This window comes from Nelumbo nucifera, chromosome 1, assembly GCF_055504915.1.
Source record: "Nelumbo nucifera cultivar China Antique chromosome 1, China Antique-T2T, whole genome shotgun sequence".
Taxonomy (NCBI): domain Eukaryota; kingdom Viridiplantae; phylum Streptophyta; class Magnoliopsida; order Proteales; family Nelumbonaceae; genus Nelumbo; species Nelumbo nucifera.
The window spans coordinates 167,534,648-167,549,979 of NC_142649.1; the positions used below are offsets into that span (position 1 = coordinate 167,534,648).

General features: G+C 39.5%; 1 pseudogene; it reads left to right on the forward strand.

Moving 5' to 3' along the window:
• Positions 1-8,140: 8,140 nt before the first annotated feature.
• LOC148804128 (granule-bound starch synthase 2, chloroplastic/amyloplastic pseudogene) lies at positions 8,141-13,026 on the forward strand (annotated as a pseudogene).
• Positions 13,027-15,332: the final 2,306 nt, after the last annotated feature.

Genomic DNA, 15,332 nt, shown 5'->3' on the forward strand with positions numbered 1-15,332 from the left:
CAAAAGGAGTATCGATTCACCTGGTACGCCCATGCCGGCGTATCGGGTGTATTGATATTTTGAACCTTACCTGCTGGCCATCATGGGGATGTGGCTGATCTGGCGTTATGTGATGCTGCTGTTGGGACCGCTATTGTCGTTGATACTACTACTGCTGTGGTTGTTGCTGAAACTGCTACTGTCATTGTTGGGACTGTTGTTATTGTTGTTGGAACTGCTGCTGTTGCTGATACTACTGTTGCGACTGTTGCTATTGTTGCTGGAATGGCTGTTGTTGTTGCCTAGCAATGAAGATGAACTTGTTTTCCCATGACCGCATCCGTTCAGTCATGTTGTGCACACACTGTACCAAGTCGTTGAACTGTCGTGTGTCCAACACTGTGGGAGGTGCCATATGATCCACAACCGGAGGTGGGGGTCGCATATTCACATTTTCCTGCACATCGATGGGTGGTAAAGGAACGCCAATTTGGCCTATCGTAACTGTTGGCACTTGGCCATTGACATTGCTGGCTGAAGGGTTGTTGGAAGATGCCATTGAAAGATTTCTTCGAGGAAAATGAGAAAGATAAAAGATGAATGAAAGGAAACACTAGCCTTTTGCTACATTTTCCACAGATGACGCCAACTGATGAGGCACAATCTGCTCACTCCCTCGTATTTGATGATGTGGCCCAAACTGGATTCAAACCTGGCAACGGTGAGCTGTATTTCCAAGCTGTAAACTGCAAGTCTGAGCTAAGAAGAGCTGTAAGGGAAGAAGAGTTAGAATGCCTGATAACCCTGCATTTTGATGCCTTAAGGGCATCAATTCAGGGGTATTTTCGGCCTTAGAATAGTCAAAGTGTACCATTTTCCTAGTTAAAATCAATTATGTGACATCTAAGGGTCTCTGTGCAAATTATGTAGAAAACTGGGAAGTTTTTAGGCTGAAGTGCAGTTTTTGGGAAGCTGGTGTGAAGTCCAGTTGAGAGAGGAGGTGTTTTTGTAAAGAACTGAGAATAGGAGGGCGCCTCCTATTTGCTAAACCCAGTTGGCGCCCATCCTATTGTATTACCATGCTCCCCTCTCCTTAGCAAACCCTAGGGAGCCTTTTTAACCTAATCTTTTCACTCTTAGCAAACCCTAACCGCCCTTAGGTGTTTAATCTCCACCCTCCACCTCTTTTAATCTCAACCACTCATTTTAGGGCTCTCCTTTATAGCTTTTAAACCCTAGGGCACCACCTATTCTGCTAATCCTCACCATTCAGCCCCTCACCTCCAAATCTCAGCCACTCCCTCCATCTTATATCCTAACCATTCAATCTAGGGCACCACCTATTCTTTTAATCTTACCCCTTCAACCCTAGATGTTTTAATCTATACCCTCCATTTCTGGGCGCCCAAATCTCAGACATACATAATATTGGGAGCCCTCTCCTTCCATTTTCAGCCATAGGATCACACCAAAACCATCTTAGCCATCCATTAGAAACCCTGGGGCATCCCTAACTTTGCTAAATCCCAGCTGCTGCCCCCCATCTTTCTCCCTATTTCCAGTTGTGTCCACCCTTCTCTATAAAAAGGGTCCCAGGGACCCTGTAGAAGGGTTTGGCCAATTCACCCAATTAACAAGGCTAAGGTTTTTGAGGAGTTCAAGGGTTGTAGAAGGGGAGGATGCCCAGATCTTGCCAAGAGGGCTTTCTGCAAGCTATTCAACCATTTTGCAACTACCGCCACTGGATCTGATCAATCATTATTTTATTTTCTGTTATTTTTATTTCTGCAATCTTTTAGATTTAATTCTTGTTCGTTTCTCTGTTTTGCATATTTGAATTCGTTCGGTTCAAGGCTAAGGTATCTCGAGGGGTTCGAGGGTTGTAGAAAGGACGGACGCCCGGTTCTTGTCAAGAGAGGTTTTTGCAAGCTGTTTGGCCGATCTGCAGCTACCGCTACCGGATCTGGATTCTGGACCGTTTTTTTTATTTCTTTTATTTCCCTTGTTGATTCCCATACTTTATTAAATTATGATTTTTATTTATTGTCTTATTTAAATAAGAAACATTTAATTTCAGTAATAATAAATTTTATTTTCTTTATTTTTTGCAATTCTCGATTATATTCTTTTGTCCGGATCTAAGTACATATTAATTTTTCCTTATCTTCCCTATGGATACAACCCGTTCTCATCCCTTTATTGCGTTAGTAGGTGTTTGAGAATCGGAAAAATTTTATAAATAATTAAATTGGTGTTCCAGAGTGTTTAATGACGCGCTTCCGGACACATAAGTGCTTGAATAGGTTTAACCCAGGAAGACGCTCCGATGCTTAAGTCAGTAAGTAGGTCTTTAGTGAGGGTATGTGAGAGAGTATGAGAGCTTATGTGCACATACATTTTGGAGTGGTCCTGGGGTCCTTTTATAGCTATCTAGGGTTCAGGTATCATAAGGAAACGCCTCTGAGTCTGTTGTGGAGCTATTTCCATAGTTTGGGGGTGTGTTGGACTGTTAGTTGCTAGATTCTTGCGGTGGTTACAGGTCGCCCGCGGGTCTTGTGGCGTACGATTTGGTGAGTTGTTCCTATAGTTCTGGTAATGGTATTCATGGGGGCGTATCGCACGGAGCGGTTTCGGGGCAAGCTGGCATGACCGGCGGGTTGAGCTCGCCTCAGCTCCGCCGTGTACCTGTTGGATGCTGTGCCGCTGTCAACATCCATGTGTTTGTAATTGTGTGGGGTGACCAAAATGCCCCTCATCAGTATTCATCAGGCCATATAAAAGAACATGAGACCAGCTTGGTATGGTTCAAAAGTCATTACACCATTTTCATAAAAATTCACAAGAAACTCTTGGCTATGAAATTTACACCAACTTGATAGAAATTTATAACTTGGTTAGACAAATCATTGGTCCCTTAAGTTCTTTTATACGGTCTGATTAATATTATATAAGTTTGTTAGAAAAAAAAAACAAGAGAGGGAGTGAGAGAAAGATTGAGGGAGGATGATAGAGATTGAGGGAGAAAGAGATATTGGTTGAGAGAGAGAGAGGGAGAAGAGTGAGAGAGAGAGAAAGGGGGGGGGGAGAAACAAAGGTTTTGATTTGGTTACAGAGCAAAGCTGAGAGAGTGGGAGAGACAGAGGGATCGCCAAATTGAGACTTGTCTACAAGAGTGAGAGAGAAGGGAGGGAGATCGAGACACAAGGAGCGGGAGAAAAACTGAAACCTATTTTTGGTATAGGCTTTTTGTTGTGTCCAACATAGATTAAGAGACCCATGTTGTCAACAACCACATAAGCCTTTGATGACATGGCGGGGGTTTTTTATAATTTCAAATGTAGAGTCGGTTGTCAGAGTTTTGTTGGTTTCTAGGCCATCCTACAACCTAATTTTAAATGTACAACTTGCTTTAACTATAACTTTCCCTTTAAATTATATATTTCATTTACATTATATAAATAATTTTTACTTATTACACTTAATTTTTGTTTGTCTATCATTTGACCCAAACCACTAACCACCATCCAAAAAGAAAAATAGTTTAATTTCTAGGTAGACATTAAATTTCGTATTACATTTCCATCATTGATAAAATTATTTCTTATGTATAATACTTACTTTTGTTCAATATAATGAATGCATAATATTAGAGATGTACTCAATATTTCATTATATATATATATATTTATTTATTTATATGCACCCAAATTTTTTCTATTTTTTATTTTTGTGATTCATTGTATTTTATATTTTTAAAAATTTTATTATTTGACTATGATATCATTTCATTTCTAGGTAGGTTTTAAATTTGGTATTCCATTTTCATCCTTAATAAAAATACTTTTTACATTTTATACTTATTTATTTTATTTTTTATTATTTAGTTATGGCATTATTTATTAATTCATTTGACCCCAAATGGTCAAATTACTTGCCCACCACCGGAAGGGAAGAAAATGTTTTTGTTTTCAAATTACTTTTCAAAATATTTATTTTTATACTATTAAAATTAATATTGTGGATTTAATTATGAGAATTTGATGATGAGAAAAGTATATCTTAAATATAGGATTTGATGATGAGAAAAATATATCTTAAATATTGTGGATTTTTAATTGGTTTTAAATTTTATATTTTATTTCCATCATTAATAAAAACATTTCTTATTTGTCATACTTATTATTGTTTGATATGTATGTTAAAAATGTTCCCAATTTTTTTAATTTCTATTTTTTCATTTTATTATTTAATCGTGGCAACATGGATTAACTCATTTGACCCAAAATGGTTTAATTTCTCACCACTACCTTGACGAAAACACTATTTTTTCTAGGTAGATTTTAAAAGTATAAGATTTTATGTTGTTGGAATTATTAATTTATTAACTATGGATTTAATTAATTAAACTTAATGATGAGAAGAAACAAAAATGACTTAAATATATGATTCAATGAACATGAATGCAAGTTGATAACTTAAATGTCGGATTTAATGAGAGAGAATTGAATGCTTGAATATCTTAAAATTACCTCATTTCAACTCATTTGATATCAATAACCGACTACCTTATTTGCCCTCATTTTTTTATCAATTTTTAAATATAGAGGGGTAAATTTTGTCCTCAAAAAATTACAGAAATATTCTTGAGGTCATTTGTGCTTTTTAAAGTATTATAGATTATGATATGGATTTGCAATTGTTGTTATTACCCTTTTTATTTGCATTGATTCATGTGGCATGACCGTCCTAGCCATAAAAGTGACGTATCTATTAAAAGGAGTCTAAATTCAACTATTACATCGTTGGTCCAATTCTGTGTAAAATCTTTCTGATTTCATCTTCTTTGTGGTTTTCATTGAAATTTTGAAGAAAAACTAAGAGTAGAAAAGTAGTTTTTTTTTTTTTAATTGTGTATATTTAATCAATATATGAAAACTCAAGGTATATTTAAGTACTTTACCCTTATTTATATTTCTCAAAAAAGATTAACAAGCATTTGGGTGATGAATAGATCTCTAGTGAGTGTGCAAATTTTAGTAATAATTGAATAATGAAGCATTATCAGAAACTCATCTTTAAGAACTTTCTTTTCAAAGAACCCTAGCTAGGGTCAATTCCATTAATTAGCTTGGGCCAACTCGATATTCCAACTCCCTTACAATAGATTATTCAATGAAAGAGTAGAGGACCATATCAATCGATCTATTCCATGTTGTAGTTTTAATTATGAGATTATAGATGATAAGGGCAACTTTTAGGTCTTATTATCAATAAAAATAATCTTTTTAACATAATTTCTAGAATATGGTAACTTTTTTTTTTTAAATATAAAAAATGTGTAGAAACACTGTTCATCTCCTTCCTCCTTCAGACCATCGAACAAATCTCCCCACCTCCGGTCTCTATCTTTTTCTTTCCCCCTTTCGGATCCACCTCCATGCCCACGCCAAAACCCTCTGCTTTAGATCCTTGGAAGATTTAGTTATTTCAATCAGTGCCTTGGACTAGAAGCAAAAGGCTTCGGATTTTGTCGAAGCTTAAATTGCAAGTTGGTTATTCAGGCAGAGAAAATCGTTTGGATCCATTAGAAGGTGCAGGTCTTCTATCTCTGTGAGAAGAAGAAAGAAGATGAACAGTGTTTGGTGGTTGCCCCATCTGAGGTGGGGACGATTTATTCGGTGGTTTGTAGAAGAAGAAAGAAGAGGAAGGAGGAGGAGGAGGAGGAGGAAAGAGAAAGATAGAGACTGAAGGTTCTGAAGGAGGAAGGAGATGAATAGTGTTTTTACCAGTTTTTGATATTTTTTTAAAAAAGAGTTACCCTATTCTAGAAATTATGTTAAAAATATTATTTTTATTGATAATAAGACCCAAAAGTTGCCCTTATCAACTATAATCCCTTTATTATAAAAAAAATTAAAAAAATATTCATTCAATGGCCAAAACAATAGAATTTGATCTTGAAAAATACTAATGACTCCAAAAGGATTAATTTGCACGCATATAATGCCCATTAAGACGACCTTTTTGATATATCATATGTTGAAAATAGACACTGAGATCAAAAGTTATGAGCATTGAAGCCTCATTACTTGTTTTGCCTCCTTTTTTTTTTTAACTTTTCATTCATGGGCTTCTTGAAATTGTTCAACAACTTATCCTATATCTATTCTCCACTTGACATATCCAATACATAAAGCCTATTTAATTATGAATTAAATATAAAAATAATAATTTTATTTTAAGAGTAAGGGTTAAAAGAAATGCTTTGGGCCAGCAGATTGAAGATTATATATGGGAGAAAATGTCAAATATAATGGAGAAATGCATTATATTTACCTTATGCAAATGACTTGCTCAAGGACTCTTTCCAACAATTTTCAATTAATTGGTGGAATGCATTTGCTATTTTATGTCACTAGCAAAGAGATTTAAGAAGTTTACATAGGAATTTTTCACATTAAGAGTGACTATCGATTTGAAGTTCTCACGCCATATATAATACTAGCGGGCCTCAATGTGATCCACGGGAAAAAAGATGTTAGTGCTTATTGGGCTTAAAATTTATTTCTCTATGAGGCTACGCAACCCAGGAGGTAGGAATGACAATTTTCCCCATCCCTGCCGAGTACCTAGCCTACTCCCTTATCAATCAGGAACCGGGGATGCAAACTAAATTTTTCCCAATGGGGATCAAGGTTAGAGACGGATTAATTTAAAAGTCGAGGTCAGGATGGGGAGTATGAGCCCTGCCCATTGCCATTCCTACCCAAGGGGTCATTACCAAAACTGATAAAACCTCCCAAACCCATAAATATAGTTCTAATAATTATGGTAATTATAAATGTAGTATCCAATACTAATGGAAATTATTAAAATTTTCCAATAATTATGGCATGCATGGCATGTATCTATATGTGTAACTATGCATCCATAATCACACGAATGTATGTATATATACATCTCAACCCAACCCCGAAATTCGGTTAGGTTAGGGTTGGCCTTAAATTAACCTAACTCAGTCTAACAATTTGACTTGCCCCTGTTATGGTCACACCATCCGGCAAGGCACCGCGGCGCCGTCATAGGCAGCAGCACACACAGCAGGCCGCACAGCAGTGGGCACCGCCTGGCAGCACTGCACAGCAGCATGCACCGTCGATAGTGCGTAGCACGCACTGCCAGGTAGCAGCGCGCACCACACGCACCGCATGGCAGCACGCACCATGCACACGCCCGGCACCGCACGGCAGCGGCACCACGGTGCGCAGCACGCACCGCCAGGTAGCAGCGCGCACCGCACGCACTGCACGCCAGCATGCACCATGCACACGCCCGGCACCGCACGGCAGCGGCACCATGGCGCGCAGCACGCACCGCACGCACTGCACGCCAGCACGCACCGCGCACACACCCGGTACTGCACAGTAGCAGCACCATGAGGCGCGCGCACGGCAGCGGCACCCTGAGGCGCGTGTACGCTCTACGCGCACGCATCGCGCGGCAGCCAGCAGCAGCAGTAGAGCGGGGCCCACACGACAGCTCATAGGGGTGGGCCCATCCTTATCTGGACACATCAAGCCAACTCGCCGCCAGCTTACCTTATCCTTATCTTATCCCTTATCCCTTATCCCTTATCTTTATCTAATCTTATCTTTATCTTATCTTAAGTAAGAGTGAGTTACCATTAGGAGTAGGTAATTAGGAGTTTGAGTTCAAGTTGGAGTTTGAGTTTAATTAGGAATTTTCTTCTGTAATCTCCTATTTAAGGAGCTACGAATTGAAATAAAACATTCAGTTTTTCAGCCAAGAAAAGAGTGAGGAGAGTTTGGGTGGTCTCTTGGATAAATCACCCCAAGGGAGAGTTCGGGTGGTCTCTTGGACAAATCACCCATTCAGTTTCCGTAATCGGGTCTGCAAGCAAGGGAAGGCGCAAGGGGAAGCAGGGCTTTCGCACCGTGGACCGACCCGTGATGGGATCCTACGTGCGGGACCATAACAATTGGTATCAGAGCCAAACGTCATGGGCGATATGGAGAAGTTGTCTTCCAAGGTCCACGAACTGGAACACCAACTTGCAGAAACCAGCATGGAGGTTCGTGAAGTCAGGGAAGACGTCCGGGAGATGCGACGCCTGCTGGAAGCATTCCTCTCCAATAAAGAAATGAGCCCGGAGGGAATCGCCAACACAAACAGAAGCCATCCAGACTGGGCAGAGGCATGCAGCGAACAACAGATCGCTGCCCCTACAGCTGTAGTTAATTCCAAGGATCAACGCACGGAGGATGAAACTGTAAAGTCTCCTCTTTTGGCCAGGGACGATGACATGAACATTATAGTAGAACCTGCTGAATGCGCTCCTTTGACGAAGGCAGGTGGGCTTGGCAATGTTGCTGGGGCTTTACCGAAGGCCTTGGCTCAGCGTGGACATAAAGTTATGGTTGCGGCACCACCGTATGGTAACTATACAGAAATCCAAGAAACAGGAGTGCGCAAGAGATGTAAGGTGGAGGGGCAGGATATAGAGGTAATTTTCTTCCAAGCTTATATTGATGACATAGATTTTGTGTTCATGGACAGTCCTATGTTTTGTAATATTGAGGAAAGAATATATGGGGAAGGCCGAGAGGATATTTTAAAACGCATGGTCCTCTTCAGTAAGGCCGCTCTGGAGGTCCTCTACTGTAAGCATACCCGGTACAGCATTCTTATGATCCACAATAGAGCACAACGGGGTCGTGGTCCAGTACGTGATTTCTATTATGTGGATCTTCCACAAAACTACTTCAAACTATATGACCCGGGAGGTAGGGAACACCACAATATCCTTGCGGCTGGCCTGAGTGCAGCCGATTGTGTAGTCACGGTAAGCCATGGTTACGCTGGGGAGCTGGAAACTAAAGAAGGTGGCTGGGGTCTGCATCAAATAATCCAGCTTTATGCACTGAGCTACGGGACAGTCCCTATTGTTCATACTGTTGGTGGACTGAGAGACAGTGTGCAGCCGTTTGAACCATTCGCAGAGTCCCAAGCCATGTATCCAGAACACGAGCTTGAGGACAAGCTCGTAGTCCGGAAGGGGTGTAATGTTATGGTCACACCATCCGGCAAGGCACCGTGGCGCCGTCATAGGCAGCAGCACACACAGCAGGCCGCACAGCAGTGGGCACCGCCTGGCAGCACTGCACAGCAGCATGCACCGTCGATAGTGCGCAGCACGCACCGCCAGGCAGCAGCGCGCACCACACGCACCGCATGGCAGCACGCACCATGCACACGCCCGGCACCGCACGGCAGCGGCACCACGGCGTGCAGCACGCACCGCCAGGTAGCAGCGCGCACCGCACGCACTGCACGCCAGCACGCACCATGCACACGCCCGGCACCGCACGGCAGCGGCACCATGGCGCGTAGCACGCACCGCTAGGTAGCAACGCGCACCGCACGCACTGCACGCCAGCACGCACCGCGCACACACCCGGTACCGCACAGTAGCAGCACCATGAGGCGCGCGCACGGCAGCGGCACCCTGAGGCGCATGTACGCTCTACGCGCACGCATCGCGCGGCAGCCAGCAGCAGCAGTAGAGCGGGGCCCACACGACAGCTCATAGGGGTGGGCCCATCCTTATCTGGACACATCAAGCCAACTCGCCGCCAGCTTACCTTATCCTTATCTTATCCCTTATCCCTTATCTTTATCTAATCTTATCTTTATCTTATCTTAAGTAAGAGTGAGTTACCATTAGGAGTAGGTAATTAGGAGTTTGAGTTCAAGTTGGAGTTTGAGTTTAATTAGGAATTTTCTTCTGTAATCTCCTATTTAAGGAGCTACGAATTGAAATAAAACATTCAGTTTTTCAGCCAAGAAAAGAGTGAGGAGAGTTTGGGTGGTCTCTTGGACAAATCACCCCAAGGGAGAGTTCGGGTGGTCTCTTGGACAAATCACCCATTCAGTTTCCGTAATCCGGTCTGCAAGCAAGGGAAGGCGCAAGGGGAAGCAGGGCTTTCGCACCGTGGACCGACCCGTGACGGGATCCTACGTGCGGGACCATAACAGCCCCCTATTATATATTAATTTATATTAGGGCCCATTTGGTGCATCTTTTTGGGAAGATCTTCTAGTAGCTCTGACAGTCAAAAGACGCATTGAGCTTTTGCATGAAGATTTGAGCAGCTTGAAGCATGCTTGGTAGACGTACGTCTTTCCGCATCTTTCTGTGCGAGAATAAAACGTGAAAGACACGGAAAGCTTCATTTGGAGCTTCCCAAAATCAGCCCAAAATGGACTTTTCACGTCTTTTCTATGTTTCGGCTTTTGGCGGCTAGATCTTCCGTGCGCTAAACGAAAATAGACTGAAAATTGGTCTACCCGGCTTATAAACAACAAAAAGACCGCGTGGAAAGACACACCAAACGGGCCTTATTATAAGTTAGTTTACATGGATTCTAATTTGTATTCTTTTTTTATTTGTATTGGACCTATTGGTTTTTGTTAGGAAATTTTGTATTAATTTACTATTTTCATTCATAAATTAATATTTTGATAAGATCAAACTAATTGATTATATATAATTATTAAAATGATATATTTAACTCCTAATATATCACACAGTTTTCTTCTATTCAGTCCTAAGTTAAAATGTTTGTAATTGTTTATTAATTTTTATTGGTTATCTAAATTAAGTTAACATGGGTTTTAATTTATAAAATTAATATTATTTAATTAATTATAATAATTATTAACATAATAGTAATTTTATATTATTACTATAATATACTTTATGGGACAATAAACAATGGGTCAAAATTAACCCATTTTCGATTGCCTTCTTCACCCGACTACTTAAAAAAGGTTTAACAAAACCTGGTTCATTTTTTTTTATGAATCTAACGTAGAAATTAATTAATTAATTAATTAATGGACGCAGAGAGTTGAAAAGAGAGCATCTGTATTCATGCAAGTTGGGAACTTATCAAAGTACTTTTGTTTGAAATCCAATATGTTAAAATCTCCATTGCTTAATGCACTGGTTGGAAAATACCAAACTACATGTCTGATTAATTAAAGTATAATGAAAAGGAAAAAAAAACACTACGCTATGGTTTTCAAAACTGGACCAGACCGGGTGGTCGGACCGGAAAAACAGGGACCGGACCAGTTCTATTTTCCCCAAAAAACTGGATTTTCCCTCAAAATCGTTGATTTTGGTCAATAAACTATTGAACTGGACGATTAATTGTTCGAACCGTTCAAATGGTTTTGACCGTTATTTATTTTTCTATTTTTTGTCAGAACGGGCCGAGTATTTGGTTCGAATGGTCAGACCATTCGACCCGGTAACTAGACCCTGACCGGTTCGGTCACCGGGTGGGTTTTAAAAACCCAACACTACGTAATGAAGTTTTAACCTTACCGGTCTGTAAAGCTCAATGGTTAAGAACTTAGAATAAGAAATGGTCATTAAGAGAAAGAAAAAGCATTCACAAATGTGGAGGAATGGAAAATGTGGCAAGTGCTTTTACCGATGAGGAAGAAGGGGCTCAAGACAATGTGGTAGTACTAGTGAGAGAAAAAACCGTGCTTAGGTACGAAAGAAAATAACAAAATTAAAACAATAGAAGGATTGGTTCTTTGGACTATGTTTGGTTTGAAGGAAAAGGTAGGGAAAGGAGGGGAAAAGTAAGGAAACCAATACAAGGTGTGTAAAGATTTCTTTACCTTTCCCTTCCGTTCTTTACCTTTTCCTTCAAACCAAACACGGCCTTAGGAATGAACATTATAATAGGAAGCCAGCTAATGACACGTGGATATTCATTTCAAAATTGGACTAGTCACTAACTAGCTAGTGACCCTGATAATAGGAGATCAGATATTCAAAAAGGGGAGATATTTTTGGAAGGAGATCTTAGGAATATGGGAGGTGGGGTCACATGGATGGAGTTATTTTAGGAGAGAGAGAGAGAGATTTTAGGTATGCTTTTAATAAATAGCGTAATCTTTGATAATTTTAAGGAGAGGAATGGAGATAGAGGGTGCTGACTTTTAATAGGAGTGGTGGGAAGGGAGAGGGAGAGAGAATTAAGAAAACACCATGGGGGTTTGGAGCAATGAAAGGCATGATGAGGTGGACCACGTTGCTTTATATATATAGAATAGATTAGCTGGTGTGAACACATATTATTTGTCTTTCATTGGATAAAAATCTGAATAAGTTTTCGTATTCTTCCTTGTCTGAGTGATTATGACTAAGAACAATTAATCTACATGGTGTTTGGAAGCGTGGGCGTTTTTTGGGACCGATTTTTAAGAAAAAACGCCCATGCTTCCAAGACCCATTTTTCACAAAAAAACACCTTGATTTTGTTTGGGAGTGTTTTTGCCACGTAGGCAGTGAGCACGGTGCTGTTTCGTAAGGTGATTTTTATCACTGTTTTTCGTGTATGTGCACACATTACCCCGTAAGATGATGCACGTTAATATCATACCAAATTATATAACGATGTTTATCAAATGGTCCAGATTAATTGGATGATTGTTTTATAATATTTGGCCTAAAAATTTAAATCCATCGGTTAAAAATGTTATTGGAATAGATCAAGAATATCAACATCAATAGTGGCATCATATCCAATGGCTGTGGTGATCCAATCACCTATTAGTACAAACAATAGCTAAATGTGTTTCAATCAAAGATTGCACAAAGGGATATTGCCAGGTTAGCCTTGCCATTCAACCAAACTCTTTCTTTGAGAAATTGCAAGTTTTTTGAGATGAAGTAACCTAAAACTCTGACGTCCAGAAGCTGTATAGTTCTGTCTGATTTTTAGAGAAAGAAATCTGACATTGAGTGCAATTGTTTGTAGTTCAAGGAAGAAAAAGATAGCTTTTATTCTTCATACCTGGATATAATTGGAGGGGGGGGGGGGGTATATGACTATTTTTTTCCTTATTCACACTTAAGAAGAAACAGACTTCAATAGCAGGTCTTGAATCTATATTCTGGAGAACTTTTAGGTGTTTTCTCTTTGTTCACAGCTTCTGTACTGAGAATTTCTGATGTAGATTTATTGGGTATTGAATATAAACCGATATAAGGAAATAGGCCACCTATCAGCACCATGCAAAACTCAGGTTTAGTTAACATTTGCAGTTCAGTTAAGAGGAGAGAGAATTCCACCTAGTTCTGAGGCCCAGTTTGTATGTTGGCTTGCCTCACAAGCATAATAGCCAATAAGCCTAAGGTGCAAGTAGGCACCAGAGTTGGACCTGCAGCTACAAATGTTGGATATGCAAAGGAGAACACAATACCACAAAGCACCAAAGGTGGACCCATGGCCACAACAATTCAATTGTGTTGTTAAAATGGTCAAGACCATCTAGCAATCAATCCAACCTGCTAACCACATAGAAAATTTAAAGGAACTACCTTGATTCTATGATAAGGATAGAGAATAGTTCTTTTTCTCCTTTTTGGTAATGGATCTAGAACAACTAAAAGGTTCTACAATAACTATATATAATATACAAATAAATTTAAAGGCAACATAAATTATGATGTGAATTGAAACCTGAGACATATAGGAGGCCTGAAGTCAGCTGACTTTTATTTCTCTCTCTTTTGGGTGGGAGGGGGCAGGGGATAGAAGGTGTTCAATGACAGAGAGGGCGTTTCAGTTGCCCTGTGAGTGACAAGGATTCTATTTCTACAAGGGCAGAATAATTGCTGTCCTACAGGAACTTCATTGCTAAGGGGTTGTGAATTATCATTTTGGTAGTTGAAGGGGATTCAATCTTTCATCCATTGTTATTAGATAGAAAATGGAAGGGTTCATGGAGACAATAACTATATATAATATACAAATAAATTTAAAGGCAACATAAATTATGATGTGAATTGAAACCTGAGACATATAGGAGGCCTGAAGTCAGCTGACTTTTATTTCTCTCTCTTTTGGGTGGGAGGGGGCAGGGGATAGAAGGTGTTCAATGACAGAGAGGGCGTTTCAGTTGCCCTGTGAGTGACAAGGATTCTATTTCTACAAGGGCAGAATAATTGCTGTCCTACAGGAACTTCATTGCTAAGGGGTTGTGAATTATCATTTTGGTAGTTGAAGGGGATTCAATCTTTCATCCATTGTTATTAGATAGAAAATGGAAGGGTTCATGGAGACATTTTCAAATTTTCATTATCTGTATCTGATCGAAATAAGATATTCTTTCATACATTCTGGTTCAGATTAGCTGGATACCGGTGGACCTTAACTGCATTGCAGATGGATTAGTCTGGATTTGTGTAGTGTTTAACCAATGGAAGATGCACCTGATCATGAGACTTCACCGTGTAGGTGTAGTGTTTAATCATAAAATATCAACACTCGATAGGCTTCAGAATATGTTTTGATTGAAAGTCAACATCCAAATGGAACTCCAACAACTCATTCTTTCACTCAAGGTTCATAATTTCGAATTGCATGGAGATTTTGGTCAATGGGAAATTTTATGAAGTTTTCCAAATAAGATAAAATGTCCCAGTTTGTGGGAAGCATTATGGGCAATGAATAATTTTTCAGAACTTTGCAGATTGTTGATAAAGACTCTGATTAATGCTTAAAAACAAAAAAACATTTAAAAACTAATCAGGTATTTTAATTAAATACGACAGGCTTAATGAAGAAAAAAAATGTTCTTAGTATTTTCCAATTTCCATGTATTAATAACATTCAGAACATCATTGGTAACTTGGAATAAACACCACATCGGAGAATTAAAATGCAAATTCTCCATTTTTTTGTTGATATTGCTCAAAACATTGATATAAGGGGTTGCTGGCACTGGTGGTTCTATTTAAGCAATAAAAGAAAGAAAGAAAGAAAGATCTCTCTCATGGCTTATTCCAATTTCCATGTAGCAGACCAACCAACTCAAAGGAGATGGTTAAATGGCATCAAATGGCCATTAACATCTACTGTTGTGACTTGTAACTCACATGAAAGATGGAAAGATTTAGGAACTCTCTAACCTCTAGAGTGGAGACATCTCTGCTCAGAACTCTCATACAATTACCTTTTTTTATGCTGCAACATACCATTACCTTTTGCTGGGATATGTTAATCACCTAGCATAAAAGCCCATAGTCCTAGTGAATATTCTCTATATTTTATATTTTAATTTTTTTGATCTTTTATTTGATTATGTTTACCCTAGTATGTACCACAAATCATAGGTTCAGCCGAAGTTGTTCAATGAAGTCCATGTAAACTAATTCATAAAAAAATCTTTTTCAGCCGAAGTTGTTCATAAATCATTGAACATTTTCAATGAAGCAGATCATTTCTACTGGGTTGTTCAATGAA